The following is a 16,594-nucleotide window of genomic DNA, read 5'->3' as shown; positions in this document are numbered from 1 at the left end:
GGCTCTTAAAAAAAAAAACAACAACAAAAAAGCCCTGCACTCACTCGCTCCTAGCAGGCAGGGGATGGAGCCTGGCAGGGATCCCCCCATGGTCCCCTCCCCTCTCTACCAGGCTAGCCCCCATTTACTGGCATGGAGTCCTGGTCCAGCTCCCTGAGGCGGTAAGTGGGGACTGCCCGAATCTCTGAAGCTCTCTCTGAATCTTTTCTGAATCAACTCAGAGAGCTTCGAATCATGTCAGACCTTTTTAGTGGTCTCCTGATTCAATTCTGATTCAGAGATTTGGCCAAATCCCCTCTGAATCGAATCAGCACCCAAAGCTTCACACAGCCCTACCAACTAGGTATCAACAAGGATTTGGATTCACTCCTAAACTAGGGGGGATGAGGGCAGGTGTAAATTATGCATAGCTTTTCTGAGAAAGTTCCAACTTTCATAGTAGAACACGCTTCATTTCATGGCTTGGGCAACTAACACTGCATTTATGCTCCCAGTGGGTGCATCTACATGTACAATTAATGTGCCCGAATTTTCTGTGCAGAAAATTTAGGCTCATTAAAGTGCTCCCTGACACATGGGAGCAAATTGAGCCCTATAGGAGCAGCCCAGCCCAGGGTTGCTCCTGCTCTGCTCTGCCCCCCTGTAGCAGCCAGGGGGAGCTCCAGACTTCCACAGGTGCCATCCCCAGGCTGACAGGAAGCATAGAGGTTTATACCCAAATTGTGGAGGGCAGGGGGAGCTGTCTCAGCTGGATGGGCAGCTCTGTCCCAGCTGGAGAGAGATAGGGCTGGCCCTGAGCCCCAAGAGGGCATGGGGGGAGTTATCCTGGGTTGAGGGGAGCTGCCCCTGTCTCAGGCGTGGGGCCAACCTGATCTTTCCCCCGCTGGGACAGAGCTGCCCACCCAGCTGGGACAGCTCTCCCTGTTCCCCCCCAAGACTTGGGGCCAGCCCAATCTCCCCCTAGCCAGGAGGGAGCTCCCAGCAGAGCCAGGACAGCTCTCCACCGCCCCACAGAGATCTGGGCTTAGCCAGGCAGAAGTGTGCCCCCCCCCCACCACCGCTGCTTGGGCTGACTGGGAGAAATTTGCTCCCGGTCAGTGTCTACACACGTGGTATGGTGCATTAGTTAATGTGCCATTTTTCTAGTACCTGTATCTACCAGTACTAGAAAATGGTATATTAGACTAAACTATTATAGGCTGCCCTCTGAGTCTTCTTTTCTCTAGGCTCAACAGCCCCATGTCTTTCAGCTTCCTGCTTGAAGATTGCTTCAGACTGGACTTAAAAAGAAACTTCTTTACAATTCGAGTGTCTAGGCTCCCCCCAGAGGTGATATAACCCTGGCAATCTTTAAAAATGACTTGACCCACCACCTTGCTGGGGTCATCTGACCCCAGCAGTCCTTCCTGCCCAAGTGCAGGGGGGCTGGTGATGATCTCGTGAGGTCTCTTCCAGCCCCTAACATCTATGAATCTATGAATGCACAGTAATTGCCTCGCCTGTGTAGATGATGATGCTTTACTGTGCATTAGATTAGTCTAATGCGCAGTAAGGCATTTTGTGTAGATTCACCCAGTTACTGTGTTGAAAAGCACGGGATCAATTTTCTTTTTATTGATAGCTGAAGTGGATGCTGACTGGTAGATTAGCTTTCATAAGAGGAAGATTTATGGAACTTGATTTTAGCCAGAAAATAGAAAGAAATTTGCCTTATGTCATTGAAAATGGTTCTGCTCTGCTCATATTTAAATTAAACTTCTTTTGTTAAGTATGGGATCTAAAGACATCCAGTTCAAAAAATCTAGTGATAATTCTTAACCTGACCATTTCTATATTCATCACTACATCTACTTTTATGTGCAGAAAAAGTAACTGGTAAGAACAGCAATTCAGTGGGTTTTTTTATTAAAGTAATAAAGATGCATTACTGACCCCAGCTGCAGCCAACTTTGAGGCAGAATTTTAAAGTGAGATACTCGATAGTGCCACACAGACTCATACCTAGTCAAACTCCTGATATGCTTTCAGAAACCATCACCCTTAAAGAGCATGTAGGTCTTGGATCTTGCTACAGGGGTTTTAGAGGTTAAACTACAGGGTCAAAAAGTTTTTCTTTCTTTGGTCTGGTTACTATAGAATTTAACTAAATAAGGGTTGCCCTGTACAGCCAATTTTTTGAGCTTGTCAAAAAGCAACCTCTTATGGCTATCCTGCTTTTGCTTTTAGCCAGCTCTAAGTCTCTAGAGCACAGTTTGCTTAAGCCTTGTCTGTGCTACAGAAATTACAGGTGCAGTTGATGTGATGCTGAACAGGGTTTAACTGCAAGTTTAGCCAAGGACAATGCTCAATGTCATTGCAGAGAGAGTGCTTAAAAGCTGCTCAGAGCAATGGGATGGGGAAATTATTTAATTCACCTGCAAAATATGGTGCAACTGCTTCTTTTTCAAGGAGTGGTTGAATGTAACACCCCCTTTTAGACATCAGCCCAGTGATTAGAGCACTCCGCCAACAATTGGGAGATTCATGTTCAGTTTCTTTCTTTGCTACATCTCCCACCTTCAAGGAGAGACTCTGGCCATCAGGATATAAAATGTTCAGGTCAGGGGAGTTGTGGGGTCACCTCTTCCACTCTCTGCTGAACCTTGGTTACTGAAGAGAGGAGTTCAGGGCTCAAAGCTTCTATTTTACATGGAGCAGTTGTTGAATAAAACGTGTAAGCTGTCCTGCAATCAGGGAATGGAACTCAGGGCTCTCCCTACATCCTAGACTGGGATCAGCCTCCACCTTGTGCTCTTGCACATACACTCTTTGGCCCAGTGAATTTGGTCTCCTTTCTGCATGGTAACAGAACTTCTACAGGTGAGGTTCAGAAACTCCTTTCCCCCTTCCCTCCTGAGTAGCCTATTATATAAAGGGAGCAATTCTTTCTCCCCCAGCCACAAATGAGCCCTGCTCAATTCTTTAAAAGAAAGGACACAGGCACCTTCCTTCAGGCAATAGTTCTGAGCTGGCGGTACCTACTGCAGCCCTGAATTGAGGCACCTAAGAGCAGGATTTAAGGCTTGTCCCATCCTTGGTTCCCCTATTGACTAGCCTTAGGCAGCCACAGGCTGAATGTGCTGGCTGGCAGCAGTTCCCTGCTCTGCATGCTGGCTGTTGTGGATCCTTTCCTGAGGTGCTGGATTCTCCCTATACACTGTGTAGAGAACCTGGGCACTTAAATCAGGTCTGCAGCTGAATCTAGTACTCAAAAGAGCAGGGTGGGTGGTTGATACTGGGACATGGAAAAAGTGGGTTCTCCTTCCATGCTTATCGACTGCAACGTCTATCTATCGGCCTAACTCAGAAGTGCCAGAAACCTGCAAAGCCTATTGGTTACAGCACATATCAGGGGCAGGCTGGTAGGTGCTGTTATTTCTGTTGCTGCACCTGGCTTTCATCACTAGGGCTGTATCTACACTACCAGCTACTGCTGGCACAGCTGTGTCAGCTGCATGACAAGCTGCAGTCCCTTACTGACACAGAAACATAGTGCAGATGCAATGACACCAGCAAAACTGTACTTTTATCAAGAGAGCTTGTTTTGCTTGGGACTGAAGGTAGGGTGGTCACTATAATGGTACAAAACAGAGTTTTGCTCATGTGACAGGCTGGTATTCCTGTACCAGTGACATTAATAAACAGTCTAGTTCTACAGGTACCGAAAGGTACGCATTAGTTATTACATTAGATAAATGTGATTTCTGAGTTCTGTCTTCCCTTTGAGCTGTGGTCCGGAGGAGATAAATTAGCCATAAAAGATGTTCTGGACCCCAGAACTTCTTATGAAACTGTAACACATCTCAAACTGAATGGAGTTTCTACATAATAATAACTTGCAATGTCTTATCTGCTGCTTCGCTTATTCTTCAGATTGGCAGTTGATGATATGGATCAGAAGGATTCTCTTGAAATCCCAATTAATGCAGAAGATGCACGGGTGAGTAGAAACAACATTTCCCAAGGTGGTCTTTAATGATGGGTTATAGCAGTGGTCTCACCAAACACAGTGGCCATATCACACTCCTGGTGAGTGTTCTAAGGGCCATGGAGTGCTGGGAACAGCAAAGACAAGTTGGGAGCATGTCAAGAAAATAATGTTGACTTTTTTTCATGAATATAACATTACTGTAGATACGTTGAATGAAGAGAGCAAATTTGTAGTAGTTTAACATACTGCTATTTAGGTGGCAAATAATTTTTTCATTTACCTTGTCTGTACACCTTAATGTCAAAAGAAGAGATAAGAGTACTTAGTGAGATAATCATTGGGCATGTCTACGTGTCCACTTCAATGTGCATTAGCCTTCTTTAATGCACATTAAAGCAATACCTAAAAACCAGGCTCTTTAGTTAATTGTGCATTGAGACATGCTAATATACATTTTCCTAGTACCTCAGGGCACTTTTACACATGCTCTGGGGGTGAGGGAGGTTGTAATTTAATTAGAGTGGCTCCACCACCATTTTGAAGCATGGAGATGCTGATACACAAGATGTGGGAGGCTGCTGGAGTGCGGCAATTACCACGCTCCAACAGACTCAATCGAGTGCCTATACACGAGAGCAGAGATATAATGCACATTAACTAAAGTGCATTAATGCACATGTAGATACACCCATTGGATACCAAATAACTCCAGGCATTGTTTTTACACTACATATACAGTCAGCTTTACCCATTTGTGCTCTGACTCAACATGATGGCAAATATTTGTTCATTGACTATCCTGAACATTTGAACATTTGAACATTGCACTTGAAGTACCCTGATGATACTCCTCAGCAATGTGTATATTCTTTTCCAGTGAGGGCTCACTCCTCTCTTTTTGTATACTTAAATCACCCATGGAAGTCAGTAGCCATTGTAATTGCAAGAGCAGATGTTAGGAGTTTTTCTCTTTGTGGTTTGTTTGCTTTTCTTTTTTTTAAGGGTATTCTTTATTGTGATATCCCACTGCCCCTGTCCCACACAGCTGGCCTATCATAAGGTCTGTGCATCACAACGTCCCAAACTATACCTCCAGCTTCCACTTTTAGTGTATCCAGTCTATGTCAGAGCCTGTTTCTTTATTCACTTACTTTGTTTTTCGTGTAGCTACATAGGTGTGTTTGCTGCATGAAGTGCCCCCACTACACAAAAAAAAAGAGGTGGGCAGAGCCTCCGTGCTAAGGCACTGAGTGGTTTATGCTGGGGCAAACTGGCAGTTACAGTTGGGCTAAGAAGGATCATTTCATTTAGCAGAAGTTCAGAAACCAAATGTTGAACTTCCTTGTGAAAGGAAAGGGAGCCCCAGATCCAGGGAAGTCGGCGTGATGAGCTGCCACAAAGCCACAGGCCTTGGTACCCGACATGGCCCTGAGTGAGGACTCCTGCCAGGTGAGCTGCTGAGAAGCTGGGTGGGTGAACTGGTGGGACATCAGGACTGGTCTGGTTTCCTGGAACTTAGTTAAACTTAGGCCAGGTACAGACATTACACTTTTACCAGTATAAGTGATCAGAATCTGGTCTATACCTGTCATCGAGCAGTTCGGCGCACAGATGTTTGGTTTAAAAATGGCAGAACCTGGTCTGAGATTCCTTCCCATCCCCCCTGCCTCCTCCACCGCCCCAAAAGGAAATGCGTATTCTGTTTATCAATCTAAACTATGCTGCTTACAGAAAATTGCATAATAGATCCATTTCACCTCACGCTTTTTGAATGTCTGTACCTAGCCTTACTAAGTATTGCTCTGATGTAGTTCTCTGTGCATTCCCTCCAATCCCCACATTCAGAAATGCATTGTACTGGTGCAATTTGACTTGCACCACATTTCGAGGGTAAATCATGCTGTTGCAAGCACTGCTTTATGGCATTGCAGCACATATACTTTGAGGGTGAAATACTCGCCTAATTGAAACAAATGAGGGTTTTGCCTTTGGTGGTGTTGGGGCCAGATTTTCATGCTGGGGAGCTTCATATGAAACTATGAATATAGGTTGCTACAGTATAGTTAGTACAGATAGTGCTGTCAGAGTTCAGCTATGTCTTCCTCCTCATTTTGTTCTGATTTTTTTTTTCTTGTCTACCCACCAGCTCCTGTCTTGCACTTTTGTTTGCTCTTTAATTTCACTCATCTCCATATAATTGCTATTGTCCTCACGATTTTGAGATCCTCCTGCAATAACAGTCACAGCCTGTCTTATGATCTATTTATGTATGAATTATTGTTACTTTTCCGAAGTTTAATAGATTAAATGAGAGAGAGAAAGGGAGAGCATGCCTATCTATAGACAGCATCCAAAGGAAAAAATAATCAAGCACTCCAAGAGTAAGATAAGATAATTACCACATCACCTACAGGATTCTTAACAAAGTATGAATCTTCATTGCCCTATTAATGAACTGCAATTTAATCGCTTGAGAGCATCTCAGTATGGAATCAAAATGATTTTTTTCATATGACATTCACTCCATGGACAGTTTTTATTTGATACTTGTGAATAAGGTTCTGCTGGAAGCACTCGGGAAGGCATTGCCTGTGAATTTCATCTTTGCTTTCTTATGAATTGCAGATTAGGTTCTGGAAGTACCATCTCTTTCAGATTTAATGAACTGTTATTTTTATTTAATTGTCCTGTCCAAAACTCATTGTTTTTCCTTTTGATTTTTGGGGAGCCTGAGCTCATTGACATAACCCAGTCCTGATTCAGCAGAACACGCAAACACTTGCTGAATTCACGTCTTCACTGGAATTTAAACATGTGCCTAACTGCTTTGCTAAACTGGGGCCTCAGAGACTTCCCATTGACCTCATTGGGCCTAAGGAAAGTATTTTTTTCACTCTGTGGAAATGCTATTTTAAAAAGTAGCTGCAAAAAGCTATCTTATGTGTGTTACCTATAGTGACAGGTGGTCACTATACCAGCAATAGCCTCAAGGCAAAAGCTGGCCTTCCTGAGCATGCTGGCACTGCTGATCACATGAGTATCACTTGTTCTTCTTTCTCTGGAGGGGGGAATCTGTCTGCTCTCCAAGGATGCCAACGCAGTACCACACCATTAACAATGCAAATCATAGCTAACTTCAGCAAGATGCTCTTTAGGAAAGAGAAAGGCAGCGGCAAATAATTTTTGTGCTAAAAGCTTTTTTGGGAAATGACCGGCTCTTGTTCTCTATTTGTACAGCACCTAGCACAGTCCCTGACTGGGGCCCTCAGTGCTATAATAACACAAAAAAATAACAGTAATATAGTCCATTAATTGTAAATTATGAAGAATAAAGGAAAGTCATGGCAATCTTACATGTCAATAACCGTATCAGCCCTGGTAGCTTTGCTTTTTTTTTCTTCTCTCTCCCTCTCCAAGTTCATGGCAAGCTGCCTTGCTGCTCTCGCTCCCTCCTTCTGTTCTCCCAAACCATCTGTGTCCCCTTTCCAGGCAGCAATTCTATGATTCAGAGCCATTCATCCCTTTGTTCTTTCCCCCCAGCATCCTACTCCATGGGTCTCTCAATGTATTGTCTGCAATCCAGAGTTCCTGTGACAAGTCCAGACTTATACAACTGGGAGGTGGCGGGGGAAGGGAAGGCTGCCTTTGGGATATGAACATGTAATATCATCCTACACACCACCATGGGAAACGGCATGGGGGTAGGAATAGTCACAACATGAAAACACGCATTATTTAGGTATGGAAATGTCATTGGCTACACCTACATTTTGCTATTTAGTCACAAAGCCATCTCCCTCTTTGAGGCCACATTTACAGGGTGTGATGTAAATCCCAGTATACATGGTAATGACCACAGGTTCAGTTTTGTCCACAAGCAGAGATTGACTGGCTGGCACCGGGACTCTCCTTCTCTAGCATTTATTTAATAAGCTCAGAAGCCATTCCTCAGAGTTTTGGACATCAGAGCATCATGCTCATGGTCAGCATAATGCCCTAGTTATATGTAGATGCAGACTCAAACTACTGTGATTTTATCCATATACTGCAACTACGCACATCTCTCCTGTGGGCCCTGGGAAGCTTTCTGTTACTCCTAGTTTCTGAACAGGCATTTCCCAGTAGCCTTTCCAAAAGCTGTGGCTGAAAGCAGGGTCTGGAACAGCACCTCTGTCCTTGTTAGTCTTGATCATCCATGGAGTAAAACCCGTAGAGTGACGATCACATGAGAAGCATTGTTGCTTCAAGTAAACTTGGAGCCTGGTGGGGAGCAGGTTGTTTATCTAAGGCCAGACCTTAAAAGTTTCTGTGCGACTCCAGCCTCAAAATCCTTCTTTTCTTTCAGGTGTTGAAAATTCTAGCTCAGCTACAAACTCTTGACCGTTCCCATTCTGAGAGCATGCCACATCCCTGTGAAATGCTGGGGGGACTGGAAGAAATGGCAGCCCTACTAGAAGTCTGGGCACTGACTCCCTGTGCCTCAGCAGGCACCAACCCCATCAGCTGGTTATCCTGTCTCCATATATGCAGCTTGCTGTGGTATTTCTGTTAGACATTTCCACCCAGAACTAGATTTTACCAGCTGGGCTATGAAAAAAACAAATCCAGCCTGTGATAAATATTTTGAAAACACTTTCACTAGTGTTGTGAGCTCTAATTGGCCCTTCTTAAACAACAGTAAAGTGATTCTACATTAAATAAATGACTTAAAGAGGGGAAAAGAAATGCAAAGTCATTTGTTGAGTGGCTAGGAAATGTAAGCGCTTTGTTTGTTAGATATTGTTTCTCTTGGTGCTCCCTGGGTGCTTATTGGTATTTAGAGTCTTGTACAGCCCAGACAACATTCTTAGAACTTAATGAATAATACATGGGGAAAATGGACTAGGGATCTAACAGTTTGAGGGAGATTTCTTATCCTGTATGGGGGAAATACTGCTAGAAATGGTAGCATCTTTCAAACAAGGAGAAACTTCAAATACAACGTTCAAACATTGCCTTTAAAAGTGTTTACTTTGCCAAACATTCTCCTGTCTCTTAAAGCTTTCATGGCTTGAAGAGGTACTTGGGTTCCCAACGTGATCCTTATCTCACAATAAATGATCAAGTATAAAGCCTTCCAAAGTTGGAATGTCAGAACAATATACACTGAGACTTTTTTTTCACCGGGCCTTTAAATTAGAGAGAACACTTTTTGATATTTTTTCTGGTTGGAAATAATGTAATAAATAAGACCATCTTCTTTCAGTTGCAATTTATAAATACAATTCCTCAAGAACTGGTTTCTGTGCATGAAAGCTATAAAATGTGCATGTCATTTGCAAGCGATATATACTGTACATTTTCTGACTTATTCACAAAAGATCTCACTATAACCCTGCTGCAGGAAAGGGCCAAGGGACATCTGCAAATAAGCAGACTAGCTAGATGAGTTTGATTTCTAGCTCTGTGTTTATTCCTTTTCCACTTCCCCCAGCAGGGGCATCTTCACGGGTCACTGGGTTTATGGTTTGCCAATGTTTATACTGCAAATCTTTGGTAAGAGCACAGTCCTTGTGTGTTCAGAAGAATTTGTGACCTCCTTTTGCGTGCCCAGAATATCTGGGGTGGGAGTGGCTGCCTGCAGAAAGACAAGTGGGGAATTGTGTGTTCCCATTTCCCACATTTGTTGTGTGTTTTCAGGTTAAAGTGCCTGCAAAATGGCTCTTTGCTGGGAGAAGGCAAGAAGAGGGGAAGCTTAGATTTCCTTTTGCAAATAGAAGACTGAAGTAGTATAAAGAACTGAACAACCTATTATTGGAGTGGAGTAGGGCACAACAATAAACTAAAATGAAAATCTTTTATGCACTAGCCTTACAGAGAGATTATCTGATGCCTTAATTCTGCAGGGTGACTCCAGTTTTTGAGCCACTATTCCCCATCTGCTTTCTGGGCATCCCTCTCTCTCTGCTCTCCAGGGATGAGCAGCAAATTGCATCTCCTTTCACCTTGATTCTGCAAACACATCCATACTTTTAATTCTAAGCACATGGCTAGTTCCACAGCATTCACTGAGATAACTTATGTGTGTAAAACAAAGCACATGAGGTGGTGCTTTGCAGGATCAGGACCGCAGTTTGTAGGGTGATACTGTGGAACTAGAATATTAGCCTAATGACCGTAAGCGGAAGACTAGGAATGTCAGATACTAACTCTGACATATGTCTGTGTCAGGGGAAGGGAACAGGTGTGGGGGAAGCAAAGTAGAATACTGGCAGTATATTTAAAGTGGTGAAAAATATCATCTTCCATTGTAAATTACTGCTGAAAATAGAAAACTAAAGCAAAGGAGATACCAAACACAGTGGTAAGCCAAGAACATCCCCCACTAGTATCCAGACTCCAAGGGGAAAAAAGGAGGAGTGTAGAGATAGAAAATAAATATTAAAATCAATGCTGACACCCATAATTACAGCATAGGATCAGCAAATTGGGCATGAAAACCTGGCTCTCCTCTTTGCAGAGCTATATGTTCAGAAATGACGCTTTGCTCCTTAGCTGAGACATACTGATGCATCTCATTCAATACAGGCTCCCTGTTGTCAGTGCTCTGCTCAGTTGTATGCTACTTTACCCATAAGGGTGTTGAACAAATATTTTGTATCCAAGAGAGACTCATTCATATTTTTTGCAACTTTCTTATTATTCTTCTGCACAGGCCTTGTAATGGGAGTCTCCTCCAGAGATGTCTTACGCGCATGTCTTTAGGCAATGTTGATGTCTGAGTATAGATTGTTTTTCCTGAAAGCTTTATAACCTTCTAGGGTAGGGACAGAAGTTACATGTAAATTGGTTTAAGTGACCAGAAACTGGTTTAAACCTGTAACAGAACAGAAATTCAGCGCATATAAACCTCTTTCAAAATGACTGAAAGTGGTTAAAGATAAACCTGGTTGAATTTAGTATCAGACTTAACTAATTTAGGTCAAACCAATTTATGGAACTTCTGTCCTAGACCCCTTCCTAGTTTAAATTAACTCATAGACCTCTAGCATCTCAGGATGCTTTGCAGCCCTAGGCTGGGCTGGGCTAGGCTGTGTTGTCTGCTCCAGCAGAGCAGGGTTGGCCCCACCCCTCTCCTCCCGAGCTGGAGCACTATCACTGCTCTGGCTGGCTGAGAAGGGGTGGGGATGGCAGGGACCTCCAGAGGTCCTCTAGTGTTTAGTCCAGTCCCTGTGCGAGCCCTGGCCAGACCCTCCGGTACAAGCACTAGAATCTAAAGAGTGGAGGGTTTGCTCACCAGGGGGACTCTGTGTTGCTGGGGAAAAAAGCCACCAAGGGCTTCCTGGGGCCAGTTATCCCCCCAACCCTCCTGCCGCACAGTGGGGCCCAGCGCTGCACCCCTCCATCCCTGTGCCCCTAGGCAGCACTGCACAGATCCCTCCTACCACCTGTCCCTGCAGGGGAGGGCGGGGGGGGGGAGGGGAGAAGGAGGAGGAAAGCCCTGCTAGCTGCAGCGGCTTCATGACAGCTTGGCCTGGCCTGGGTGCGGGGATGCTGGAGCAATCTGGCCCAGAGCTCCCATGGCCCCAGCCTGAGACTTAGCCAGCTGGGTAGTGCACTGCTCTGACAGCTTGGCCTCTCTGTGCCCACCGTCAACAGTGCCTGCACACCATCCTGGCTCAGCCCCACAGCCCCAGCCCTGGGTGAGGTGGGCAGATGGCAGGGCTGGGCTGAGCCAGGCCATGGGAGCAGGGCCCTTCCCTGCTGGCTGTAGCTCAGGCTGGGGCCATGGGAGCTGTGCACCTGGATTGCTTTCGGCTCCCCACGCCCAGGCCAGGTTGGGCTGTCATGGAGCCACTGCTGCGGGCAGGACTCTTCCCCTCCTTCTCCTCTGTCATGGGCCCGGGTGGGTGGGGCTAAGTGCAGCACTGCTTTGGGACACAGGGCTAGAGGGGTGCAGTGCTGAGCCCTGCTGTGAGGCAGGGGAGGAATGCCGGCCGCAGGAAGCCCTTGGTGGCTTTTTTCCCCAGGAGTACAGAGCCCCCCTGGTGAGCAAACCCTCCACTCTTTAGATTCTAGTGCTTGTACCGGAGGGTCTGGCCAGGGCTCAGGCAGGAGCTGGACTAGACACTAGACCTCTGGAGGTCTCTACCAGTCCCATTTCTCTGTGATTCTCCCCTTCGCCTCAAGCCCAGGGTCAGGAGTCAGGGGTCTGGTCATGCCCCGACTTTCACTGCTTGACCCTTCAGTGCCAGCTGGGGTCTGGCCATGCTCGCCCACAACCGAATGCCCAGCAAAGGCTGCTTCCCCCCTCCCCTTCCAGGCACACTCTGGCTGGGGTCCCTGCAGGCAAGGGTGGGGATTTAATTCCCTCTCCAATCATACTCAGCCTGCTGGGGCCTGGCCACTGCCTCCCCCACCCCACCCCCCTGCAGCTCAGCTCTGCTCAGCTTCCCTCCCGCCTTCTGGCTACTGCTGAAGGGAAGGGAGGACTGCTCTAGCACCCCCCAGCTTCTAGCCTAAGCCACTGCAGGCATGTGCCTGCATTTCCAGAGTCAAGAGTGAATGTCTATTGATTTGCATATCCATTCAATCTATGCAGGTTCGACTAACCTGCAAAGACTGAATCAATTCAGGCTTGGGCTTTTTGAATGTCCGTACTTAACCCTAGACTCTCCAAGTCTGGGCAGTGTAAGTGGACTGAGCGCCAGCAGTCAGGAATGACTGATTCTGACCCAGTCTCCAATGCGGACATGCACCAGAATCACTGTAGCTTGAACTTTTAAATGGCCAATAACTCTGGGGTATAACATGATAAACCTGGCCTCTGGTTTTCCACAGACACTTCTGCACTCCATTTGAAAGCAATGAGAGATATGAGATCAGCTTCTCTTCAATCAGGCCTAGCATATTTTAATTTAGACCCTCCAAATCAGAGGCCACTTTAGAAAAAATGCAGAGGCACCTGATGGATTGTCTGCAGATTCTGGTATGCCTCCACTGTACAGAGGAACCACTGTGAATGAACCTGAGCATCTACCCAGGTCTCAACGTAAAACTGCCCTTATAATAAAAATACAAGGTTGATTTTATACCTTCACTCATTACATGGAATTTATTTCCTCCTTTGACAGGAAAACATGGATTAGAATATAAAACCCTTGGGGAATCCCATATTGGGTAACTACAGTTTATAAGATTAAAGATAGACCCTGTTAATTCAGGAGGTACTGTTATCTCCTATAATCACTGGTAATGGACACTGAAACTCAGCAATGCCACTATTTTAATAGGATTTCTTTTTTTTCCCTTCAGTTTTGTGCAAACTGGGCCAGATTAATTCTTCAAATAACTTCATTAAAGTCAGTAAACCTGTACCAGGAAAGAATATGGCTCTAAGTACAATTCAGACTCTCGGAAAGAAGCATATCCTGATGACTCGTTTGACTGTCATTAAACCAATCCTCATCCAAGTCTTTTTTCCAAGTCATTATCATGGACCTTTTTGTTTTAATCATTTTTTTTAATTGACATGTGAGTAAGACAAAGGGAGTAGGCAGGGAATACAAATAACTCCCCTGATACTCAAGGTGTAACCATTATAGTTCCTAATATTGTTACGCACTTTAAACAATGATTTGATTGATAGTATTGATCTGAAGCTATAAAAAAAATTCCAAGAAATTGAAATAAAAGGAGAATTAGTAAAATAAAAGACTATAGAGAGAAGAAGAGAAAACAATAATAGATGTAGGCTCAGTATTGTCATTAGAAGCATTTGCTTTCATGAGTTCTTTAGTCAGGAAACATTAGGGGTGGGAAAACGCAGATTTTTTTCTGCAATCATAAGCAATAAATAGAATAAATTATAAGCAACACAAAAGTTCCCACCATTTCTTAAATGTTACAATTATAGAACCGTGCTGTAGAAATGTCTGAAGACAATTGCTTAGGACTTTAAAATGAAATCAGCCATTTAGGCAAATGTCCCTCCTGCAAGTGAATAACTTTTCTAATGCAGTTTGCCTTGGCACAATGCTGCAAAGTGGAGTGAATGCAGCAATTTGCGGGATTTGGCACAGTGAGCCCCGCAAGCACTTAGCAAAAGCAATTGTGTAGCTCCATTGACAATCCCGCATATCACACCATGGGGAGCCAGCACTTTTTATCTGTCGGCACTGTCGGTGACAAATATTAAAATAAAATGTATGACACTATAGGTGCTTCAAAATTCAAACTGTAAGGTTCATACTGTGGGACTTCTAACCATGTAATAAAGCACAGGGAAGAAAGCAGAGTTCAGACCCCATGCTGTAATAAAGGCAAGGAAACCTTAAGTGTTCAAATACATAATTCATTCTATTCTGAGACTTTCTACTAGGTCTCTACTTGTAACAATTTTAATTTGTGCCCTGGATGATGCATTCTTTAATTTCTCTGTCTTCCCCCCCCTGCAACAGCCAGAGGAGTGCTGGGTAATAATGGCTTGTTAAGGTGCATGAGGGCAAGCGCTCCCAATAAGTCACAAAGCTAAGCAATAGTCACATATGGGTGTTAGTCCTAGCTAGACAATTCTTGGCAGAACATAAAAGAATAGATGGGTGAAACACTGGCTCCTGTGAGCACTATAAATATGCCTGTAGTACATATCTTTACACCAGCTTATCTAATTTTAGTTGTAATAGCATGTGCTTAGAGAATGTCTTTATCCAAGGAGTCCAAAGCATCGACAGACTCATCCCCATAATTTCACTTGAGGTGTAACTGCTATCCTCATTTTGATAAACTAAGGCACAAAGAGGTTGGAAATCCAGCTCTTGCTTCCTTACCCTATGTTCTCTACTGCTTGCTTACATTGTTTTAAATAATGTAACATACAATACATGTTTTAAAACTCCCTAATTATTTATTAGCTTGATAATTCATATGCAATACATGAGCATTTTCTTTACTTATAGATTTTCTGTGTTGTTATAATATTTCTTGCCATGTACAGTAATATGCTATACACCTTGTATTCAATCATGTACTGTACTGTAATATTGTATTTCTACAGTGAATTTGGAAAGGAAAACTAGAAGAGAAAGTTAACACACTAGTAGGTGCACATGTGTACATGTGTACATGGTTATTAGGGCTGTGCAAAGCTGATTCGATTTGGCGGAGATTCTGACCAATTTGGTGACCAAATATCTGAATTCAAATGAAATCAGGAGACCCTTTAATCTGTCTGAATTGAATCAGAACCCTCCGAATCGATTTGGAGAGGCTCGGAGAGATTTGATGATTCAGACATAGACACAGCTTTAAATGCCTTTTCTACATACCTCAAGGTACCAGCTCGTGAATGCTGTGATGCTGGGGTGGATGGAGCGTCCCACGGGAGCATGGGGGGGTCCCCAGTGTGCTCATCGGTGGACCCAGAAGTGGACCAGAAGCACTTCCAGTCCACTTCTGGGTCCGCCACGGAGTGTGTGGGGGGCTCTCCCCCCAGTTTGGCAACTGGTACCTCCTAGGTCTGGGGGGGGCACCTGAGGTCCCCCTGCAGCCAATTGCCAAGCTGGAAGGGTGCAGGGGGGTTCCCCCATGCTGTCAGTGGCAGACCCGGATGTGGGCTGGAAGTACTTCCGTTCCACTTCTGAGTCAGCTGCCGAGCACACAGGTGGCCTCCCATGCTCCTGTGGGATGCTCCATCCACCTCACCAGCTCAGCATTCACAAGCTATGCCTGGTACCTCAGGGTATGTAGAAAAAACATCTAAAGCTGTGTTTATGGCCAAATTGCTGATTCCCTGAGTTAGCATCAAATCTTAAGATTTGGATTCAGCCGAATTGAATTGGGACAGTGATCCGAATCAACAAATCAAATCGCTGTCCCCCGATTCAGGCCAAATCCAAACACAAATTGAATACGGCCTGCTTTGCACATATGTATACACACAAATTGTAGGCTACACCACTGTTTAGATGCACATTACAATATAGAAGGATAAATTTAGTCTTCTTTTGACTCAGATGAAGATAGTGTACATACCTCAGGGATTAATTTGGCCCAGCTGTGAAAACAACACGTATGTTTCAAATGGGAGTCATCATTTAATTTAATTATACACATTCAGCCTCATGCAACCTTGGTGTAAGCAGACATCATTCCTTCAAAGTCTGTAAAGTTGCATCAAGGTTGCATTTTAGTCTATTTAGATTTCCTAGTCTTTTTTGTGATTCAGGCTTGTAATTTTTAATAACCGTTATCATTTTTATTTCTTTCTCTGTATTCTTTCTCAGATAGTAACATATTGCTGGTACCTAAAAGCTGCTGTATTTACAATGCAACACAGTGTTGTACTTGCTATTCAAGGTGCAGTTCCATCAGGGAACTGGGGACTACCACCTCTCTTACTCATGATGACATGAGACATAGCTCTGGAAGGAGCTGAATGCATAACACCTCTTGAAACCCTGGGAACTCAGCACCTTCAACTATTACTCTAGGAGTTGCCCATGGTATAGATGTTTAGTCAGCCAAATCATCTTGCCTTTCTTTCTGCTATAACTGTTTGCTATAAGCTAATGCGATTTCCTGCCCTTTGATCTTCATCAGAGTTACAGATTTTATTACTCCCCCATTGACCATGGTGTCTAGAAT

Source organism: Gavialis gangeticus, unplaced genomic scaffold, assembly GCF_001723915.1.
Source record: "Gavialis gangeticus isolate Ggan-Ray unplaced genomic scaffold, GavGan_comp1, whole genome shotgun sequence".
In the NCBI taxonomy this organism is placed as follows: Eukaryota; Metazoa; Chordata; order Crocodylia; family Gavialidae; genus Gavialis; species Gavialis gangeticus.
This window is presented reverse-complemented; position numbering follows the sequence as displayed.